This window comes from Tenrec ecaudatus, chromosome 15 (assembly GCF_050624435.1).
Source record: "Tenrec ecaudatus isolate mTenEca1 chromosome 15, mTenEca1.hap1, whole genome shotgun sequence".
Lineage (NCBI taxonomy): Eukaryota > Metazoa > Chordata > Mammalia > Afrosoricida > Tenrecidae > Tenrec > Tenrec ecaudatus.
Window position 1 is genome coordinate 49,570,049 of NC_134544.1, and position 24,558 is coordinate 49,594,606.

Consider the following 24,558-nt stretch of genomic DNA (forward strand, 5'->3'; position numbering starts at 1 on the left):
ATAAGTCTGAGGTGAGAATTTACATTTTCCAAGTATTGCATTGTTGAAGTATTTAAGAAGAGGTACTAATGGAATTACTTTGGGGAAAATAATTTCTCATTTGATAAAAGTTTTCTTTGTTTCACTGTGTGGGAAAAAAAAACAGCAACCTATTTCACATCAATGGGGATTTTGCCCATTGCTTAAAGGAAGGTATATTTCCATTGCAACCCTGTGGGGTTTCTTTTTGAGAGGATCTGCATTTTCCTTGTTTATAGATTACACAGCTAGCAAAAACGACCTCACTTTAATTGTAGTTTTCTACATATGCTGGTAAATATAATATGTTCCTGATTTCAGCAGCAGCTTTTATAAGTTTATGGTGTTGTCTTGATTCCTATAAAGGTTGGTGATTGCCTCTTTTATTCCCTTCTCTTCAGTGTGTGGTCTGTATATTTTTTTTATTTGCCATGGCTACTTTATAATTTTCCAAATTAAATGGTAATTGTTTGGATTTGGGGGCTGGAAGAGAGCTTTTCTTGTTGTTGCTTTCATTTCAAACTGAAATATACTTAAAATAGAAGCCCATCTAGAATATTTAAGTTTTTGGCCACATCTGAAATGTTTACATCAGTCATGTTCAATCGCTACTAGAACTTTTTTCTTTCCTTTCATTTTTATGAGAAGATGAGCATTCATTTGCTTTAGTTGGCCTTGTGGAGTGGCATATTGCATATACAAAGCTCACCGAAACTTAATTTGCTAGAAAATAAAGTTTGTATTCTGGTCAGGAAAATAAATTGTACAACTACAGTTAAGTGAAATAACACAGTACTAAAACACTACCAGACTATAGAAGTAAAAATATGAAATTTTAAAATGCCCAGAAGCTAAAGATAGTGAAAACACAACATATCAAAACTTTTGGAAACATCACAAGCAGGACTCAAAAGTCTATAGCAAGAAATGCGTACACTAAACAAAGAACAATTCAAAATCATTCACTAAAACCAAAAACTTGAACAAATAATAAAGGAAGAGTGAATGAAAACAAAGCTACCAGAAAAAAGGGAAACATTCAAAGCAGAAATGTATGAAATAGAAAAATAATATAATGAACAAAGACACAAGTTGGTTAATTGAAAATGTTAATAAAGTAGACAAACTACTAGCTAGATTGACTTTTTAAAAAATGAGGATGCAAATTAAGAAATTAAATTGGTCATTGGTGACCATACAATGGATTCAAGGGAGGTGAAGATCAGAACTGATTACTGTGAAATTTTTCTTTTTTATGAGTTTGGTTGTGGAGAAAGTGGCACCAAACACGAACGTAGTGAGCACAGCACAACCAGAGTCAAAGTGAGGAAGTGCATGAAGATACGGGCATCTTTAAAGCTATGTGTACAGACAGAGATGGGGGTGCCGGCATGTATAACATTGAAGACACAAAGGGAATATTCCCCAGACATAACCAAACACCTTCCATGATTGTTCCCTGCATCTAGTCTCATGGAACCCAGTCAATTGGCAAGGCATCTTTATGAAATCATGATCTGCAGCCTAAGGAAGTAAGTAGTGCCTGGGGCCTTACAAGCTTTGGGGAAGCCATCGAGGACATAGTTTTGAGCATCTTCTTGCCAGAAGCAAACCACTAAAAAGTTCACCATAAGTTCAGAGAAGAAATATGTTTGCACAAATCACAACCTCATCTCTTGGAAAGGAACAACAAAATGGTGCCCGGATACCACATCTGGGTGTTATAATCAGGGTCACCTTAGAAGGTCCCAGTTAGAATGGGAGAAGAATATGGAGCACAACTCAATTCCTATCAAAGAAAAACAAGCAGACAGACACACTGGGACTATGGAGCAGAAGTCGCCCTGAGACTATTGCCCTGAGACACGTGAAACCAGGAACCATGCCTATTTCCTGAGATCACTTTTCACTACAAGGTGAGATCGTAAAGTGGCACACAAATGGAAGGGTGCTATCCATAAGATCAGTATTCTGTTTAGAAACCATTTACATGAGAACAGAGTCAATAATTATTCGAAAGCCAAGCTGAGGAGATGGGGAGAAGGAGAATGGGAGTACTGGAAAGGAATAAGCAGACCGCAATTAAAGAGAAGTCGACACGCTGGTAAACGTAAGGAGCACCACTGCGTAATTTGTTAGAAATTGTGTTGTGCAGCCATGCTTATAGCATAGTGGTTACTCATTGGGCTGCTCAGTACCAGGTCAGTAGTTCAAAACCATCAGTAGACCCTTGTGAGAAAGACAAGACTTTCTAGTCCCGTAAAGAGTAACACTCTCAGAAACCCTCAGGGGCAGTTCTACATGCCATTGTAGGGTCACTATAGATTGAAAATGACTCAATGGCAGTGATTTAGGGTTTCAATGTTTTGAACAGTGTAAATTTTCACCAAAAACTCAATAAATCTCCTTTATAAAAGTAGAATTTGAGCCAAATTAAAATGAAAGGCTGCTCGGATCAATACCATCTTTGTGATTGCTCTACTAGCCCACAAGCTACCTGTCTTTCACCTCATCAGCATCAGTTCTAGACGTCAAAGCAGAAGTTATTGATTGTGCTAGGCAAGATGGAGCCTCCACTCGCACAATTGGAAGTTTGGACATTTTGGTCCCTCACGAGCCACTTTGAAAATGGCCAGCATCCTCCAGGAATGCTTATTAATGGAGCCTGGGGGACCTCAGAGCAGAGCTGCCAAGATCCATCTTAAAAGTCACTAACTTTGCCATAGAGGGAAATCTGAATTGCTAGCGCACATCCTCAATTTGCCAAATGGCACTAATAAAGAAAATGTAGACTATACCATATATTTTATTGGTTCCTGTTGCAATTAATGGGAGCCACATTCCTCATTTGGGAACATGGTTGATTCACTTACTCAGTAATTATTCACTAAGGACATATTAAATGTAAGAGGCTAGTTTCTTTCAAGTAATGAATATCACCATTTTCTAGGGATATTATTTGATATGTGAATAATATGTCTCATGTTTCTCACATGGAGCCCCAGAATCCCCATGACATTTTAGCTATGAGGAATATTTCTCAGATTTACTTCCTGGGGTTCAAAGGCTCAGTAGGCATTTCCAGAAGACAGTGGACATTTTCATAGTAGCCAGTGAGAAAACCCACAATGTCCATACCTCCTACTGCAACTAGTAAACGCTATATTGCAGTCTACAACTGACCCTGTTGGCACAAGGGACAGGTCAGTAGCTAAACTCAGACATTTTCTTGCTTTCTGTGAAAATAAAACTCTAAAGATTCATTGTTATTGTTAGTTGCCATCGAATTAGTGCCAACTCATGGTTGCCTGATATATAAGAGAATAAAACATTGCCTAGTTCTCCATTTTTATGATCTATTTACCAGTTGCCATTGAGTCTCTTCCAAATAATTGCGAACCATGTGTATACTCAACCTCTGCTCCATTGGATTTCTACAGGCGATTGGTAACACGCAGATCCCCAACCTTTCTTATGAAGTGCCTCTATAGAAATATGACCCAGCAACTAAACGAAACCAAAGGTAGCAGCCAAACACAGTAACCATTTGTACCACCCAGGGATTCCACATGATCATTCTTCTTGCTCTATCAATTCTGATTCATTGGTGAGCCTGTCTGTGTACAAGAGAAGAATTCACCACCTGGCCTTAGGCCATGTTCATAGTCATTACTGTTTGAACACATTGTCACAACCACTATGTCAGTCCATCACATTGAGGATCTTCCTCATTTATACAGACTCTCTGCTTTTCCAAGCATGATGTCATTCTTCAGGACTGGTCCCTATTGAGAGCGTATTGTGTTGATAAACCTTGCCCTCCTACATTCTAAGGAGCATTTCCCAAAAAGGCCTTCCCAGAAAGATTTGTTCCTTCTTTTGTCATGGTTTATTTTTATTTAATATCCCTCACCCACAACATAATACGAAGGAATCTATTCCCCTGTCTTATTTATCATAGTGCAGATTTTGCATGTATATGAGGCAATTTAATATACCATGGCCTAGTCAGGCTCACCTTAGTATTCAAAGTGACATTTTGATTTGCCCAGTGTAATACATCATTTGATTTCTTGCCTGCTGTTTTCATGGATGTTGATTTGTTTATCCAAGTACAATGAAACACTTGACAATTTCGATCTTTTCTCTGTTTATCATGATATTGCTTACTGGTCTCGATGTTTATTTTCTTTATGTTGAGGCATAAACTGTCCTTAAGGTTGTAGTCTTTGATCTGCATACAAGAGACATCTGGTATTAGTCACAGTAACCCTCATTTCCAGTCCTCTTCTGAACACAGCTCAAGGTTCTCAGTTCATGTTATCATCAGCCAAATTTTACTTACATGCAACATTATAGGTAAATGATATTACTTGATAATTTCTGTGTTTTGTTGGGTCATCTTTCTTTAGACTGGGCACAAATGTGTATGAATCTCTTCCAGCTGGTTGGTCTGGTATTATCTTCCACATTTTTTATATTGATTAGTGAGCTCTTCTAGCATTGTACCCATTTCTTGAAATATCTTGATTAGTATTCCATAAATTCCTGAACGGTTTCCCCCAATACCTCTCTTCCTCTAATAACTTTGATTCTCAACGATAGACTGCCTCCTGAAATAGCTGAATATTGACAGGTTGTTTTTAGTACATTGACTGTGAATTCCTCACATTTGATTTTAAAGCTTTGCACTAGTCCGAGTAAACTAGAGAAACAAATTTATAGACATTCTTTGGTCTATAAGAAAGAGCTTTATATAAAAGAGTAATTGTATATTGAGAAACATCTCAGCCCAGTCCAGATCAAGTCCATAAATCCAATATTAGCCCATATGTCCAATACTAGTTCATAAATCCCTCTTTAGACTCACACAGCCATGCAATAATGCCAAATGCAGGTAGATCACAGGCCAGTGGGTGGAAAGTCTTGAACATCCAGTGACGGTAGAGGCATCTCAGCACTGGTGTGAGTCTCCATGTGACTCCTGCAGCTCCAGGGCTCTGGCTGCATCAGGATAGCTCCATCAGGCTCCTGGTTAATAATGTCTCACTGAGAATGACTGTATCTGGCCTCCAGTGAGCTATTTATCTCTGTGGCACCTCCAAATGAGGTCATCAAGATGTGACCAGGTTGGCAAGCTGGACTGCACCCCTTCACAAGTTGATGAGAGATTCTGTAACTGCCACAGCCTACCCCCCTATGAACTTGAGACCTTTGTATAACACTTTAGCGATATATAATTTTTAACAAAACAATAATAAAATCGTGTCTGCACCTAACAGGATAAAGCTAAAATATATACAATTCAAAACAGTGCCAAACTCATTTAGACATACTATTCTGTAAGTGAACAACACAATATTCTATGACTAACAGTTTCAGTTAAGTAACACTGGTCAAGTTCTGGTCAACTCAAGGCGGGCTGTGATTCTGAAAATTATACTAATGGCACAATCATATTTGGTGTATAGTCTTCAGTAGAACTTCCAGAACAAGATAAGCTATAAAGAAGGACCTGACCGTCTGCTTTAAACAAACAAACAAAAAAAAAAGGCCGGTAAAAACCATAGGAGGTACAGTAGAGCATCCTGTGGCCTCATGCCAAAAGATAAGCCCCTCTGTTGGAAGGAACTCCAAATATGACCGGAAGGAAACTCCCTCTTCAAGAGAGAGTTGGCTTAGTGACATGGACAAAGTAAAGCTTCCACGAATTCCAAATGAGAAGAGCTGCAAACATCCATTAGGAATTGGAACATGGAATGTAAGAAGTCTGAATCTAGGAAAATTGGAAATTATCAAATATGAAATGTATGCTTGAAGATAGAAATCAACTGATAGTAGCCATTTTGAATCAGACAATTATGCTGTCTACTGTTTTAGGAATGGCAAATTGAAAAGGGACACTATCACATTCATTGTCAAAAAAACATTGCCATGATCGGGAGTGAGATAACCTAGAGCAGGGGTTCTCAACCTTCCTAATGCTGCAACCCTTTAATACAGTTCCTCACGTTGCAGTGATCCCACAACCATCAAGTTATTGACGTTGCTACTTCATCACTGTAAATTTGCTAATGTTATGAATGGGGCAACCCCTGTGCAAAGGTTGTTTGACCCCCAAAGGGGTCGCAACCCACAGGTTGAGAACCGCTGGCCTAGAGTCTTCTCTTTAGGCCCACTCTCCAAAGTGTACTCATGTGTAAATACCAACAGAAATCACACGAAATATTACCTTAAGCAACCTGCTTCCTATATCTTCTTCTTAGGCAGCCCATAGTAACCTGCTAATGTCAGATTGCTTCAGTACATCGTTTAACACCCTAAATCCCACACTCAGGACTTTTCAACAAGAAGCACTTTCTGCAAGAAACATCGAATGATGGTTCTCCTGTCTCGGTTTCACACTGTGTATTCTCCCAATGTCACAAAAGTCATCAACCCTTCAGCAAATGTGTTTCATCACCTGATGCCTTGTCAACCCTACCTCAGTACCTGTGGTAGATATATAATCATTTGTCAATTTGATGATTAAGAGTGTAAGGGTGGAGTCTAGGCTGTCAATCTGGAGATAGCCAATGAGACTTCTGTGGGCATGGCCTTCTCCTGAGAATTCTGGGAAATCTGGTACTTCCTCCTTGGAGGAGGAAGACACCTCTCTCTCTCTCTCTCTCTTTCTCTCTCTCTCTCTCTCTCTCTTTCTCTCTCTCTCTCTCTCTCTCTCTCTCTCTCTCTCTCTCTCTCTCTCTCTCTCTCTCTCTCTCCCTGAGAGACATTGCAGAAGACAAGCCACATGGTTGCAACCAGATCTCTGAAGCTGGAGAAGCCACAGAGACACCCCTGCCAGCACTGAGATGCTTACAAAGCCCTGGACCCAAAGACTTTTTACCCATGTACTTGTGATGATTGTCCTGCATTTGGCTTCATTGCATGTGTTTTGTGAGTCTGAAGAAGAATTTCTAGATTGGTATCAGACATATGGGCTAATATCAGACTTATGGACTTGATCTGGGCTGTTTTCTCAACGTTCAATTGCTCTTATATATAAACCTTTCCCTTATCTACATGTGTGTGTTTATGAATTTATTTCTCTAGTCTACCCAGACTAACACAGTACCTATAACAACTGCCATTTCATAGCCACCTGGATTGTACCAGTCTTCCTTCTGGATCTACTAAAAGAACAACTCACTACGGTAAAAACAAACATAGAGACAAACACCTCTTCTTCATCTTGAGTCTTAGTGCATCTTCCTTCCATTTCCTCCTTTAACCATGATTTCTGCCGCACTCGGGTCTTTCATGAGAAGACTTTAAAACGTTGCTGATGAAAAAAATGTTCATATCATTCCATTCGCTTTGCCATAAACGTTTTGAAGCACCTTCATACAATTTTCTTCGTTAGACCTCTTTTCTACCTTTCACATTTCCACAATTAAACAAGCCCGTCTCTATCGAATGGATTCCAACCCACTGTGACGGCGAGTGGCACAGAGCATCACAGTCCAAAGGGGTTTCTTAGCCGTAATAAAAGTGCTTTACCAGCCCTTCCCACTGAAGCTTTCCTAGGTGGCCTGGAAAATCGAGTCTTTAAGTTAGTAATCAAGTGTCAAGTACAAAGTGTTTGTGCCACACACAGGTAAAAATAACCAAAAAACCACCCCCAAAAAACAAGCCCCTACTCTCAGGGGCTGTAAATGTTCAGATAGCCTCATCTTTCTTCCAGGGAGCAGCTGGTACTTTTGAATTTCCAACCTTGTGGTTAACAGTCCAGTGTTTACCCTACAGAGCCACATAGACAGACCTTTTTCAATAAATCTTGGTATAGAGCCTTCTGGTTTACAAGGGGCTACCCCTCATGCCCCACCCATCCCCAAATGGAATTGCCCTGGGCAGAGCCAGACGTTTCTTAGTATGCATTTTTCCTGCTAGGTGAGTCACCCAGGAAGGTCACAGTGAAATTATTCATAAAAGCAGGTTTGCTAGAACCTAATTTTTTGTGATTGTCCTTTTAAGGGAACAGCATGTGGTTGTGAAATTTTGTTCCCTGCTCAGGAAAAATGCCGCAGAAACTTTTACGATGTTAAACACAGCTTAAAAGATGCCACCAAGGAAAACCTCAAGTGTGTGATAAGAGCAGTTTTATCATTTCAAAAAGGTGAAATATCTGTTGATGACAAATCTAATTCTGGATGTCCGTCCACGTCCTGAACGGAGGAAGTGGTCCACTCCTAGTGAATTGGGAGTTCATCCACCAGTTCAGACTGTTACTCAGCTTTCTACTTAGAGGTTCTGAAAAGGTTGCATAGTAGTGTGCCACAGTGGAGGCCTGATTTAAGGCAGACGGGGGACTGGTTTTGCCAACACGACAATATACCTTCTTATGCAGCCCTTTCAGTGCACCAGTTTGGGGCCAAAATAGCATGCCTCCCTTGCCCCATGAGCCTGACACATCTGCCCTCACTCCATGTCACTTCTTTTTGTTTCCTCTAAAGCAGAGGGACATGAAAGGACACGAATTTGATAAAGTAGAAGAGGTGACGAACAAAAATGAGGGAGGTGCTGTCAGCCATCCAAACAGATGAATTTGAAAACTGTTTCCAAGAATGGAAACATAGATTTGACAAATGTATTAAGTGTAATGGAGAGTACTTTGAATGTGATAAGGTTGTTTTGGGAAAAAATTTAAATATATCGCTTTGAAAAAAAATTTTTGGTGCCCCCATCTATTTCCCACTTAGTTGAAAGAGTGATGTCCATTCAATGGCAAACCCCAAAGTCAACATCATTTCACTTACATGACTCGCTCATCACTCTTTAAAAAGCCTTTGCTTGGTAGCAAAAACTTGTTCCCTTTGGGCCAACTCTGATTCCTTGATCGCAAGAGCACCCACAATAACCACCACAGACGTGTGGATCTTAGTGAAATATTCAAGACATTGACTGAAACGCCAATGTTCTGACTCTGGAAACTGTAGTCCCTAGGGCTTCATCACAGAGACTGGAAAATCAGCCACCACCAAACCCATGCACACACACACTCACACACACACACACACACACACACACACACAAATTCCTCTCTATTTCACGAGTGGAGAATAATTCAAAATCATTGCTTAGGGTCACTGAACCGAGAAATGTTCCTAGGAATTTTGTGAAGAAAATCTTCAGGTAGAGTTTCTGTACGGGCAAAGTGATACACGTATCAATGGGGGATGCTTTTTAACACATTCACAGAGTACTCTTTTCTGGAGGAAGGGACAGGTTAGCGGGGAAAGCTGCCACAGGGGGATTCGAGAGAAAGTGCTTGTTTTTCTTGTGGGCTGATGAGGTGCCTGTGGAACTTGCACTGGACCCCGGAGCTCTGCATTCTGTAAATGCATTGGGCTCAGCACAGCTGTGAGAAGGCACTGTTGGGTATGACTCTCTGGTGCCCTCCTTCTCACCAGGCTCAAAGCAGGGTGCAGAGATGTGTCTCCCATGCCTACCTTGGAATTCCAAGTGCACCCAGGACATGAGTCTGAGGGCCTCTTCCGCGGTACCTGGTGCTGATTCTCTGCATGCATCCTCTGGGGAAGGCAGAGAATTGAGAAGACACTTGCATGCTACAAATCAGGTTGTAGTTGTTAGTGAAGGGGTCTGCTTCCCCCATTTTCAGAGCCCGTATCTGTCAGCGCTGCACCCCACATCCTCAGGAGGGTACTTCCCATTGTCAGTCATAACATCCTTTTTCTGCATATCCAGGATTACCAAAGCTGCTAGGAAGAGAGAGGTAGAGTCTTTTCTCCAATCTTCCTGAGCTTATGTGAAAATTAAGCCTTACAAATCTTCTAAGAATTGATGAACATGATTATATATATATAAACATGATTATATATATGAACATGATTATATATATATATATAAAGTCAGTATAAACCTTTAGATTCGTAGCCTAACAATCTCAGCTGAAAATCCCTTCTACTGCAGGAAAAAAAAGAAAAAACTTTGCCCCCTTACCTTCTCTAAGACTGACTCCAGGTATTCAAGCGGCTTGAAATCTTGCACATATCCAGGAAAATAAACCGTTGGATTATTGAGTTTCTTTTCTTTTGGGGAGAGAGGAAGAAATAGACATTAGTATGCTTGTATGGTAATAATTAATGAATAAAAAGTGACATTTCTCAGTTAATTTAGCTGTTCTCTCAAATATGTCCTGCTACCTGAATTACATGAACAGATTATTTTAACAAGCTGATCTGCAAGTGTTTTCTCCCTTCTCATTGAGGGGCAAAGGAATCCAGAGGGTCAAGGTTTCCAATCTTTCTTCCTTGCATGAAAACGATCTGTCATTTCCATTGTGGCTGCACCCAGAAGTCAAACCGGGGGTCTGCTCAAGTGCCCTCTAGAATAATGCAGTCCTGACGAGGAAGGACAGCATTCTTCTCAAAGGGTAACGACTCCCCTTGCTGGTATACTGTGGCAATGGCATTTGTCTTTGGAAGCTTCATTCCGCTTCTGAGTACACGTGCTTGTATGGTTTGGGTTTTACTTGATGTCTTTGGGATTTTGGGGTGGTTGTTCCTTTATTTGGGGTAATCCTCTATCTTTATGGGGTTTTCTTATGCTTCACAGCAAATTGAAACTTCATCGAATGAAAGGAAAACAAGAATTCTGCTGTCACACTTTGTAACAAGGTCAGCAATGTAGTAATGAGCCTAAGACAATTTTTCCTGCTTTTGCTCTGAATCACCTAGTGGAGCTTATGCCTAAAAATGAGGAACTATCACCAATGTTGTGAAATAATAACATTTTTTAAGAAATAGAATGTTTGAATGATAGTAGAAACTATATGATAAAATGTACAAATCTTAAGTATTCAGCCAATTCCTTGTGACAATGGTAGATAGCTGAATCATAGCGACCCAAAAAAGTAAGTGGTCACACTCTAAGTAATTCCCTGGAAGTCCGTCCTGGTCAACTCTCATCTGAGAACCCAGCCCGAGCCCAGACATTCAGATTGTTACTTCTATTGCCCTCTCTGAATGTGACTTATTCTTGCTGCTCTTGCTGTCGGTTTCCCCCAGGTGGCCTCTGACTCACCCCAACCCCTTGCCCAATGGAGCGAACTGCCACCCAGCCCGGTCTGCCAGGCCCATGGTGGTAGCCACTGTGCATATGGACTGCAACCTAGAGCATTTACCTTCCAGCGCTGTTTTGGCTGACATATTGGTGATTCGTAGGATTTTCATCCTTGGTGAATATTCAAAATAGACTACCAGGTCTTTCTTCATAAGCTGCCTTAGTCTGGATGCCCCACGAAAGCGTGGAGGTCCCTGCTGGTGTCTGGAGCACCTGTGGTATAGCTTCCAGCCTCACAGCCACAAATGACCACAGTATAAGGAACCAAGGGGTGCGGCCGATTCTTAGACTTCATACAAAAGGAATAATCCAGAATGTGTTCTGCAACAGTTTCCTGAATGTCACAACATTTGTTTGACATTGCTAAAGGCCCTTTGTATCACTGAGTACTAGTCTACTCCACAGCTATCCGACAGAGTGTTTATCTAATGACGTGTTTGGGGGGCTCTGGCCAGTTTGGGACTATGAGAAAATAAGACTGTTTGGACCTTTTGTGTTCGGGCCTGTTTTGTAAATATGGGTTTTCAGTCATATTGGACACATACCGAGCAGTTGAATCCCTGGATGATGAGCTAACTGGGTGGCGAATTCCATAAGCAACAGCTCACGTGTTTGCTCTTCCTGACAAGCGTTCCAGGGGCTGCCAGCCCCACCACGAGGGGAGGTGAAGTGGCTGTTCTCACAGTTCCACATTACATCTTCCTTGTGATGAACGATGTGGATCATCATTTTATACGCTTATTGGCTCATTGCATAGCTTGTTTCATCAAATTTTAAAAATATATTTTAGTAAATTCAAGTTTTGGCATATACGTATATGTGTATTTTGTATATGTTTAATGTAGTTGTGTATAGGAGTCCTCATATTTCTGATGTAAGTTTTTTGTCAGATACATGAACTGTAAATATTTTCCCAATATGTAGCTTACTTATTCATTTTATTAAAGGGCCTTTAGATGAACAGAAAATTTTAATTTAGACGAAGGACAACTAATTTGCTGTACCTATATGATTAACCCTTCCAAGTCCTGTCTTTAAAATTTTTTTTTAAAACTTAGTTTATTTCAAGATTTTGAAGCTGTTCTTTTATTTTTAAAACTGGTAAAAACATCTTCTAAATTGTGGAATAGTAATACGGATATTTGGCAGACAGATAAGAAAATATCTGGCTCAGTAAAGCACCGTGCTGTCTCTGCACTTTGTGTAAACTTTAGATTGCTGGTTCATTTCTGAGTGTCCGCTTGATTTATCCTCCTTTTTTCCTAAGCAGCAGAGAGTTAGTGTGAGGTGTTTTGAACATTGTCAGGGTTGAATTGGTAAGAAAGCCGCAGTGTGAACTTTGAGTGTCCCTGGTATGATAATGCTTTTAGATCAGTGTTTATATTACAAATGAATACTGCTGGGAAGCACTGTTCACTGCCCTTGAGCAGTGACTTCAATTCAAGGACACCAGATTGGTGTCATTTCTGTCCTTCATCCTTGCCTTTGCAGCAAGAGTTGATAATAAAGTCCTGAGCATGCCCAATACGACCATGTATTGCCAGTGTGGATTAAAATACCCAAAATCGCATTCCCTCCAATATGTAAACAATACATAGTGTCCTTGACACCTTCGCCGGCAGCACAGAGTGTTAGCCAGGCCAGGAAACCTGAGGGAGGGCGAACGTGGGACTTCCTTTTTCCACCTTTGACAGGATAGGCTGTTAGTGGGAAATATTTTTAGTTTCCCTTCTCTGTCAGGTTTCTGTTTTACATTCTTCTAGCGTTCTCTGGTTTTCTCCAACCCCCCCCTCTCTTTTTGGTTTAGTATTATCAAACCATAAGATTTCCTAGACATTGAGTACACAGGGTAAGCACATGGCAGGTCAGAGCAGCTCCTGAGTGTCACACTGAGGAAACAGACGAAGTGTTGTGAACAAAAAGCAGTGTCAGTATCGGTCAGAGATGCTGCATCTCAGACACTATGGTATGCAAGACATTACGGGGGAAGACCGCTTTGAAGGAAGCTGCCCACGCAGTTGGCACTAAGGGGAGCCTCAGATGGTGAGAAGGAGCCTTCTGTGCAGGGGGAGACACAAAACCAAATCTCAAGCCAATGGCCATCGATCTGATTCCACCTCCCGATGAGCCCGGAGTGTGTGTGGGGAACAGTCCTCCCTAGGGTTCACCGTCTGATTTTTGCAGAAGTCGATCAGCAGCTCTGTCTTCTGAGCTGCTTGTAGATGATTTCAGAGCGGTGAGCCTTTCAGTTGGCAGGAAAGCATACGTCCACCCGTTTGCGTCACCCGGGAACAAAGCTGGAGGAGAGCGCTGGTCAGAGCCTTTAGGCTGCTAAGACCTGAGATCTCCAAGGTCAGAGAAGTCATGGTCAAGTGTGGTGAGCAAAGCGAGGACAGAGAGGGCGGAGGAGAGGTGCAGGAAGAGACAGTGGTGCAGGGTGGTGATCAGGAGGTGAAGGACACTGCCTTGCACGCAGGAGCTTTTCAGTGACGCTCCCATTCATCACAAAATCAGCAGGAAGGGTTGACTTAGAATGAGAAGTGCACATGAATACTTCTCTTTAGCGTTCCCCACCAAGACCAAACCAACTGGACTCCCATCACGCTGGTTCCAACTCACAGCCATCCGACAGCACAGGCTACAGCTGCCCTGTTGGGGCACTGAGGCTCGTTACAAGAGTCAAAAGTCTCCTCTTTCTCCTGAGGAGCAGCTGGCGGTTTCGAACTGCTGACTTTGACGTTAGCAGCCCACCTCGTCCATCACCACTACGCCACCAGGACTCAGGGAATATTATTGATACATGGCAACGTGATAACAGATGGCAATGACGTGATCAGGATTGATTAGTTGGTGTTTTATGAAAAAATGTCTACTGCAGTGTTATGGACTGAGTTATCCTCTCCCCATAAATGTATGAATTGGATTATGTCCCTTTCAAGAATATATGAATTGTAACCAGAATACCTGTGCATGTAATACCATTAGGGAGAATAGTTTTCATTATTATGTTAATAAGGCCAACTCATTATAATCCAAACTAAATCCACTGCATTTGAGTGGGTTCACACTCACAGCACCCCTACAGGACAGAGGAGAACTACTCTCTCGGGTTTCTGAGAGTGTGTGTAAATCTTTATAGGAGCAGACAGCCTCATTTTTCTCCCTCCAAGCAGCTGGTAGATTTGAACCACTCACCTTGCAGTTAGTAGCCCAAAGGGCAGCCCCATATGCTACCAGGCTCCTTATAGCAATGTAAGGTATATCTTAAACCTGATGATGTTTGGGATGTAAAAAGAGCAGATTAGACACCCTATGAAGCTATCACAAATGAGGGAAGGATAAATGCTACCCGGAGATCCAAGGAACAGATTCTGAGAGATGTGAAGTTCTTCCCTGAGAGCTGACGAGACGACGCGCTTCCCCCTAGAGCCAGAGTGCTGCTGTGGACACTCAGCCTTCTGAACTTGAGAAAGTAAGTTTCTGTTCTTTACAGGCACCATTTAGGGCATTGCCGTTACAGCTTTAGCAACTCTTCTTGATACGATTGAATTCTTGAATTGCACGACATGTGGATGAAGTGCTAATAAAAGTGTTAAAATTAAACAGGAAAAGAAAGCAAAGAGTAAACTTACCTGGTGGGTTTGGATTTAGAATGTGATTGAGGGGCAACAGGGAGCCTTGGTGGTGTTGTGGGTCTGTCCCTGCTCTGCTAACTGCAAAGGTGGCCATTCAAACCCACCAGCTACTCCAAAGAAGAAAGACGATGCTATCTGCCCCGACATTACAGCCCTGCAACACGTCGCTATGTGTTGGAATCAACTCAGTGGCCTGGATTTGGTTAGACTTAAGGGACACTGGGTACATATGTACATAGATTGATCATTTTGTTTGAGACCAGCAAAGATGTGAAATAATGAAATTAAATCAAGTGAGGAATGAAAAATGTCACATACACCAGTAAGTAGTTCTGAGTTTGGATTGAATAAAAAGAATGCAGAATCCTAAATATGGGCATGTGTATATATAAATACATTTTTATATAACAATAGAGAAATAGATCTGTGTACATATATATTTATTAAGTATTAAGGCAGCAGATGGACATTGGGCCTCCCCTCAAATACTCCCTTGATGGAAGAACACTTTGTTCCATGGTGCTCAGCTTCCCGACACAGTCGCTGAAGACAAATGGGTGCATAAGAAAATGTGGTGAAGAAAACTGATGGTGCCCGGCTATCAAAAGATATAGCATCTGGGGTCGTAAAGGCTTGAAGATAAACAAGTAGCTATCGAGATAAGAAGCAACAAAGCCCAAATGGAAGAAGCACTCCAGCCTGTGTGATCATGAGGGGTCAATGGGATCAGGTTTCAGGTATCAAAGACTCAAAACTAAACAAAAACCATATCTATGTGAATAAGGGGAGGGTAGAGTGGAGACCCAAAGCTCATCTGTCATTAATTGGACACCCCCTTTCAGAAGGGTCACGAGGAAGAGATGAGTCAGTCAGGGTGCAGCATAACACCAAAGAAACACACAACTTTCCTCTAGTTCTTTAGTGCTTCTACCACCCTACCCCCGTACACTATCATGACCCCAATTCTACCTTATGAATTCAGCTAATGAAAGTAGCAATACTAAGAGGGTAAGGGTAAGTGGGGGGACTAAGAGAGAACCAATCACAATGATTGACATTTAGCCCCCTCTCTGGGGGATGGACAACAGAAAGTGGGTGAAGGGAAACAGCAGTTGGTGTGAGACATGAAAAAAAAATTTTATAAATTATCAAGGGTTCATGAGGTAGGGTCACAGAGGGAGGGAAAAATGAGGAGCTGATACCAAGGGCTCAAGTAGAAATAAAATATTTTGAGAATGATGATGGCCACATAAGTACAAATGGATATATATATATATATATGGATATGTGTATGGATTATGATAAGAGCTGTAAGAGCCCCCAATAAAAAGATTTTTAAAAATTTAAAGCAGAATCATGGAATTCCACTAAAAAGGGTTTATAAGCATCTAGGTGAATTGCCCAGAGTGGGAAAGGAAAACAGGAAACTAAGAATTGTTAGGGTGTCGTGGTGGTTACATACTGAGCTGATAGGTCTGAGGTCAGAAGTTGGAAACCACCAGGCACTCTGAGGGAGAAAGACCGTGCTTTCTATTTGCATCATGAAGAGTTACAGTCTTGGAAACCCACAGGGACAGTTCTCCGCTGTTCTCCAGGCTGACATGAGTCCGAATCAACTCACAGGCAGAGGGCTTGTCTTGTCTTTGGAGCAGCCCCTCTCAGTACGTTGGGGTTGCTGATTAATTTTTTAAAGCAGCCCAGTCTTTTAGAAAATAGAGGCCACACTTTGGAAATTTAAAAGTAAACCTCTTGATAAGCCTTGTTTGGTTTTTTGTTTGTTTGTTTTTTAATAATGGAGTAGTTTGAGGGCCCCTTGCACAATAAGAACTCTTATTTTTGTTGCGTTGATTATAGAAACATTAGTTTAAACAGATCTGTGATTCTTTAAAAGGTTTTCTATTCATTGTATTAGATCATTTTCCTTTTCTGTCTTTTTATTTTCTTCAAACCCCAGAGGCTAAATTTGGCTAGCTGATATCACGTTGGAATTGGAACATAAGCATATACAACTAATTTCCTCTTTTCACTGTTAAATTAGTTTTTGTGTGTGTTAACTAAAATTGAAATGTTTCAATTATGAATAATGCCAAGATGAATGAGCACACCTCATTGACTTTAATAAAGAGCACATGTTCATGTGCTGACTTGTGAGCACATACATGGAGTGCTCCTGAATCTTACTATTTAATATTTTACTGCACTAATGTATTTGATTTATGATCACGCTTACTGTGATCATGGCTCTTTAATTTTATGAACATGATTACCTTAATTTTTTTCTCTTTTTTTGGTTTTCAACAGCCTGTCCTAAACATTGACATTATCAACAATTTGTCAAGTCCATTTTTAAACAGGACAAGTTGACAAGCAATTTAGAACATTTAAATTAGCAAACTTTTTCTTCATGACTATTATTTGAAAGACTCTGGGCCAAGAGATTAATTTGAAAGAATAAACAGATTGACATCAAAATGAGATCTTTGATCATCAGAATGAAATATATACAATAAATTTAATCCCAAACATTGGCCTCTATACATGCAGAAGAAAAGAACAACCAGGAAAATTCTGAATAATGATAAAGAACAGTTCCATTTTTATAACTAAGATTTCCTTTCCTGAATTAAATTACAATTAATTATTAGAAGAGTAAAATGTGCTTGGCTGCCTATAAATATAAATATATTTCATGTCATATATCCAGGGTTTCAGACTCAAATTAAGTTTTCTTATTTGTGATTCCATTGTATCCGATTTTTTGTTTATGTTTGCTATTTTTTCATGGTCAGCAAGTAAGCAATTCATAATTGCATATTTAAATGAACTCCAAAGTACATAGAATAGACAGGGCTTTTCCCCCTCAGCAATTCCAATGAAAAATGAACATGATCTTTGTTCTTAAAGGGGTTCTCCTTTTCCGTTTCCACCCAACTACCTTTGTTCTCTCCCTTGGAGACCCTCCTTGGAAAGCTATTCGAGTCTTCTGATTAAACGTCCTGGTAACTCCCACCTCCATTCCACTCAACTACCGCTCTCTTGCCCTTCCAGAAGAATGTCATAAATGTTACACTTCTGCTCTTCCCTGGCTGAGAATGGCTCTCAAAATGCAGAACCTAGCCTTCCTCGGCTCCACGCCCTCCTTTCCTCTCCTTTAGGACCTTGCGTAAGCCTTGACTCAATGGAGTCTTTGACGTCTGTTTGTGCAACACCAATAAAGCACTGTCCTGCTAGAACTACACATCCCTCTTGGGTGGTAGGGGTACATGATGCTCTCCTAATCATTGCAGGTAGCGCTAGTCTCACTTCTCTCTACTCTTGCTGTGGTAGCTACTAAATGTAGAAGGGCTGAATCTTTACCTGTGCTTCTTCCCAGGAGAATTAAGAGACCCTGCTATGAACTTCTTCCCAGGAGAATTAAGAGACCGTACTATGAACTTCTGTTGTGTCATTTCTTGTTCTTCCCACATTATATGCTTAAAACCCACCATTTATGAATTAATTATATGACCGTGTTCATTTCTTCTTTTTCCACATCAATCCCCCTCCTGTTACTTTGGGCTTGATCCTCACTCTCATGCCATCTCTCAGACATTATAGACCCTTGGACTCTGAAAGCATTTGAACTGGGCTCACGTTCTGGGCCCACTGTATGGCAGTGGCATGCTATTGAACCTCTTTAGCCTTAGTTAGGGAGCACTGGTGGTGGCAGTGGTTATGAGTTGGACTACTAACGGCAGGATCAGCAGTTCAAAATCGCCAGCGGATCCTCAGGAGAAAGACGGGACTTTCAGCTCCAGTAAAGGGCTTCAGTCTCAGCATCGCAAGGGCAGTTCTACCTTGTCCTGTGAGTCGGCATTGAGTCGATGGCAATGGCTTTAGTTTGGGTTTTGAAGACTTAGTTATTCACAGGCCATAAACTCTGTAGGTGAATTTAGCTTCAGCAGTTGGGCCCTGTAGAATCTGTCCCAGTCAGTGAACTCCTGAAATGGATTTCCGATATCTTTGAGATAAATTCTTAGACCTATGCTGGTACCAGCTGGCACAGTAGTGGTAGATGCCAATTCTTCTAAACCTGCCAGAGGCAGGAAATAAATCTTATTTAATCTTAAAATGAACTCTGTAGGTTGGTATTGGTCACGTCGGTTCCAACACGCAGCGCCCCTGTCTGTGTACAGCAGAAGGGAACACCTGTGGCAGCCTCGGAGCTGTACTTCGGTTTGCGTCCACCGTTGTAGCCTCTGTGTCAGTCCATCTTGTTGAAGGCCCCCTCTTTGCCACTGCCCCGATCCTTGGCTAAGGATGAAGTCCTTTTCTAGAGACCGGTCTCTCCTGAAAACTCCAAAGTATGTGAAACTAAAGTCATGCCATCCTTACTTCTGAGAAGCATTCTGACTGTACGTCTTCCAAGACACATCGGCAGCCCATGGACTTTTCAATGTTCTTCACCCGCACCGTGAGAAACCCAAGGGCTAGAGAAATTCTGTTTCTTGTCAGTAGCCCCTTGGGGGATAAGTGTGGCATTTGGATACAAAAATGGGACATTGGGACTTCAGACTTCACACTCCATCCACCCCACTTGCCCACTGGTTTTGGCCCTGATTGGACATTAGAAATTCCATGTGATCATGTGTCTTGACTTGTTCTTATAATGGCCTCGAGTTCTATAACATACTTACACACACAATGACTATACAGGAAAACCGCACACGGAGACCAAGATTTTATTCTTCGTGTGTCACAAAAAAATAATAATGAGCTAAAAGTGGCGAACTTAAATGAAAAGCAAAATTATTTATCATAAGAGGTGGCATCCCCTAAGTCCTGGAATAAAAGCTAAGGATTGTGCCTGACTGTGCTTCCAAAGAGTATCGTTTTGTGGTCTTAGATAAATTTATTTCCTATGAAAAGGGAGAAACTACTAGGATACTCTGTATCTCCAGAGAAATGATAAAGGAAACTGATTACGAAGTATGATTTAATTATGTTTAATTAAGGAATCTAGCAGCATGGAAAATGGTTTGGGAGTTTCCCCAAAAGCTGAGTATGGAATTGCCATATGACCTAGAAATTCCACTTCTAAGTGTATACCCACAAGAATGGAAGACACAGTCACAAACGGATATTTGCTCATGCACAAATGTTCATAGCAGCACCGTCACAATAAACAAAACATGAAAGTCACCTCGATGGTGTCAGAAGAGACCAATCCCGGGAAAGGACATCATCCTTGGTAAAGTGGAGGGGGCGTGGAAAAGAGGAAGGCCTTCCAGGAGAAAGATGGACAGAGTGGCCACCAATGGGCAGAAGCATAGGAACACAGGTAAGGAAGGCACAGGACCTTTCCGTGTTTCTCAGTGTTGTACACAGAGTCGCTATGGGTCAGAACTCACTGAATGGTACCTAAAAAGAACAGCAACCGAAATGTTCACCAACAGATGACTAGCTCAGTGAACTGCAGTATATACCTACAGTAAAATACCATGCAGCTCTACAGATCAATGAAGTTCTGATACCCAAATGAACTTGGAAAACAGTTTGGTAAGGGAAAAAGCCAGACCCTAAAGTCACACATCATATGACTCCACTTATATGGAAGACCCACAGCAGATACGTCTAGAGAGACACCAAGTGGATTAGGTACCAAGTGGATTAGTGCTCTCCAGAGGCTGGGTGGAGGGGAAATGGCAAATGATTACTGAATGGGTCAGGAGCTTTCTTCTGGAGTGATGAAAACGAGATAGGCATGTGGGGACAGATCTTGTGAGGGTACTCAATGCCACTGCATTGGATACTTCAACATGGGTAATTTTTTGTGTAGTGAATTTCATCTTTAAAAACTCAGCATTTCACATTCTTAGAATCACCTACGGCATCTAAGACACACAATCTTGCACAGAAATCAGACAAAAGGGGGAAAAACAATAAAAAGTATCACCTTGTTATTTTTGCTGGTTACTGTATTGTCAGGCTTTCCCTTCTGGGCTTCTGGTGCTAAGTGTGCTTTTCTGAAGCAGCCCACCCCAAGTTGCGGTGGATTTATTCCTCCAAAGCAAAAGGCAAAGAATGAAGGAGACACGGGGGGGCACACTCCCTCACCATTCAAGAATGCGAACGATTTCAGAAGTTCTGTTTCAGGAGAGATGGTCTTCAAAGCATTGCATAGCACTCTTGTCACCAGAGCCACAAGATAATCAAAGCTTATTTGATTTAATTTTCTACTCCATTACTTCTCGGCATACAGGTCCAAGGGAAGACAGACCCTCACAGATGGCACACCACATGTCAAAAATGCAGCGCTGGATTTATTGATGCCTCCTTTTTCCTGTAATATTTTCATTCTAAGCTGAAGGGGAAAAATCATATCAAAACCTAGATGATAGCCTGATGATGACTTGGAAACCTCAAATGTGTTCTCTCTCTCTCTCTCTCTCTCTCTCTCTCTCTCTCTCTCTCTCTCTCTCTCTCTCTCTCTCTCTCTCTCTCAAATCCTGGTCAATAAATTCAAATTACCAGGCACTCATTAAGGAAGAGTGCCTTGAGAACACTGTGACGTGGGGTGGGGGTACCCAAAGATGGAAATGCCTTGCCTCCTAAGAGTTCATTCTTTGCTGTATTCACAGAGGACCACAGCCACTCGGTCGTGGACTGGGCTGTGCGGGTCACAGTTAGGCAGCCATCAGGGGTCTGCTCATCCATAACGTGAAGTGCTGCTTGAGCTGGAGGGGAGAGCAAACAGCCTCCAGGAGCCTTTCAACATCAGAGTCTTGAGATTCCCTGACTGGTCCCGTGGATCACAGTCCTATGTATTCACAGCAAATGAGAACATGTTCACTAGAACCCAATGGGGCCTTGATATGGATAATAACATCCTACCCCAAAATGTAGACGTCTGTCTCCCTGGGCGAGAGAGCAGAGCACAGGGAGGGTGAAAGGGAGGAAGCACACACCTGAAAGGGAACCCCTCGGCTTCGAATTTGGGGTTTCAGTATATTTGACAAAGAAGTGACTAGAAAGGACCAAAAAAATAAAAAGGAAGAATTGATCACAGCGCTGACTCAAGGCTGAAAAGCCATGGAAGGCTCAGCTCTGTTTGGCAGCAGGAAAGACACAATTAGAACGCCCCATGCTATGGAGTGCTTTCTGTCAGCCCAGCAGGCACCAGAGGGCCACCAGTGCCAGGCCGAGGACCAAAGGAGAGAAAGGCGAGAGCAGGTTGGGAGCAGATGGATGAAGGCCTGCTTCTTGATCTAGTGAGGGACTTGGGTGCATGTAATTTGCACTTTCTGAAATTACATGTGTTCTTTTGAAACTGCTCAAAGCATGATGAACAACTCTAGGCCAAGTTGTGAAGAATTACAGACTGAAGAGAACTTCACTTAGATTTTGTTGTTTTTCATACAATGTGTCTAAGGGGAAAATTCAAGGGGGAAATACGACTTTTCACATTTATATCGGATGCGTAGGTCATCTGACTTACAAGAGGTTCCTGATGATGACTCCAAAATATGTCAGTTGAATGCCCATTGGTTTTCTTTTTAGTTCTCATTGTTTCTTTTATTATCGGTATCATTATAAACCCAGCAATGATTGAACATAAATCATAAAATATCTAAGAATGATAACACTAGGAGCCCCACACGTAACTTCCAGTGCCACCAGCTTTCTTTACATAGGACCTTAAAATTAGGTTTAAGATAGACAAATATACAACAACAAGAGCTGCAAACATCCTGTGATGGTTAGGGATTATGTCAACCTAACACCCTTAGGTCATGGTAGGGGTGGAGCCAAATCTATTGGGTTACTGCCTGAAGACAGCAAGGAATGAGGCTGACTTAGCAGAGCCAAGTCATCCTTGGTCCTTCCCTTCTGCCAAGGCTGTATCTTTCATTTAGCTACTCAACCAAGCATACATCCTTTAATAATCAGATGTGGAATATATGAGGTATGAATCTAGGAAAATTAGAAGTCCTCAGAAATGAAATGGAATGCATACGGATCAACATCCTAGGCACTGGAGCTGGAACAGAGTGGCCTTGGCCTTTTGGAATCAGATAATCCTATGGTTTTCCACACTGTGAATGAACAATTGAGAAGCAGTAGTGTTGCAATCACTGTCAAAAAGAACAATTAAAAATCTATCCTGTCTACACTGGTACAGATAGGAACTGGAACACAGAGAATCCAGGGTGGATGATCCCTTCAGGACCATTGGTGAGAGTGGTGAGACTGGGAGGGTGGAGGGAGGGTGGGGTGGAAAGTGGGAACTAATTACAAGGATCTATATATATAACCTCCTCCCTAGGGGATGGACAACAGAAAAGTGGGTGAAGACCGATGTCGGGCAGTATAAGATATGATAAAATAAAAATAATTTATAAATTATCAAGGGTTCATGAGCGAGCAGGGAGCAGGGAGGGAGGGGAAAATGAGGAGCTGATACCAAGGGCTCAAGTAGAAAGCAAATGTTTTGAGAATGATGAGGGCAACAAATGTACAAATGTGCTTGACACAATAGATGTATATATGGATTGTGCTAAGAGTTGTACAAGTTCCCAATAAAATGATTTTTTAAAATCTATCCTGAAATGCATCACATGTCAATAATACGATGAGGAATAGTTTATATGGTTATTACTCAAGCTTACACACCAACAACTAATGACAAAGATAAAGAAACTGAAAATTGTAACCAACTTCCATAGTCTGAGAGAGATGAAACATGCAATGCAGATACATTAATCGTCACTGGTGATTAGCCCAAAGAAGATCTGCAAATGGAAAATACGACCTTGGCGATAGAAATGACACCTGAGATGGATGCAGATACCACTTTTTGGCAACTTGAAACAGTGGCGATACACACATAGACCACACTGGATGGAACATACAGGAATCAAGTCAACTACATCTATGAACAGAGATGAAAGCAAATTTTAATAAAATTTATCAGAACTAGTCCAGGGGCCATCTGCAGAACAGACCAACAATTGTTTCTCTGCAAGCTCAGGTTGAAGCTGAAGAAAAATTAAAAGTCCATCAGAGCCAGAGCAAAACCTCGAGTATGCCTCTCCTGAATTCAAAGACCATCTGAACAAGAGCTCTGACACGTCCATCACCGACTGCACGGAGAAGCCTGCAAAAGACTTCCTTGCAGTATTAGGAAGTACAGATGTCACTGTGAAGACCGAGGTGCGTCTGATCCACGCTATGATACCTTCACTTGCCTTGTGCACGTACAAGCTGGATAATGAATGTGGGAAGCTGAAGGGAGAGGAAGACCTTTGAATCATGCTGCTGGTGAAAAAATATTCACCTTGGACAGCCAGAAGAACAAATAAATCTCTTCGGGAAGAAGTACAAGCAAAATCTCTTTTGGAAGAAGTCCATCCTTAGAGGCAAGGATGGCAAGACTTCATCTCACATGCTTTGTTTATTATTAAGAGAGACCAGTTGCTGGAAAAGGACATCATGCTTGGTAATGTGTCCGTGGAAACGAGGAAGACCCTCAACTTGATAAACTCTCACAGTAGCTGCAACAAGTCATGGTGGGAGCATGCACGGATCAGGCCGTGTTTCCTTCTGTGCTACATGGTATTGCTGTTGAGTCCGAACTGCCGGACTAGAGCTTAACAATAGACCTGAGCATGACAGCCATAGCTGGAAATGCCGTTGGAGCTTCCCACTAGCCTGAACAGGTGTTCTGGTGGCAAAGTAAATTATCTATTGAACTGCGCGCCTGGAAACCACCAGCCACTCCACAGGAGAAAGATGAGACGTTCTA

The 24,558-nt window shown here is 41.6% G+C and overlaps 1 protein-coding gene across 1 annotated transcript in view; it reads left to right on the top strand.

Moving 5' to 3' along the window:
- CHST9 (carbohydrate sulfotransferase 9) overlaps positions 1-24,558 on the top strand; it is a 273,234-nt gene that overhangs the window by 147,549 nt on the left and 101,127 nt on the right. The window lies entirely within an intron of this gene.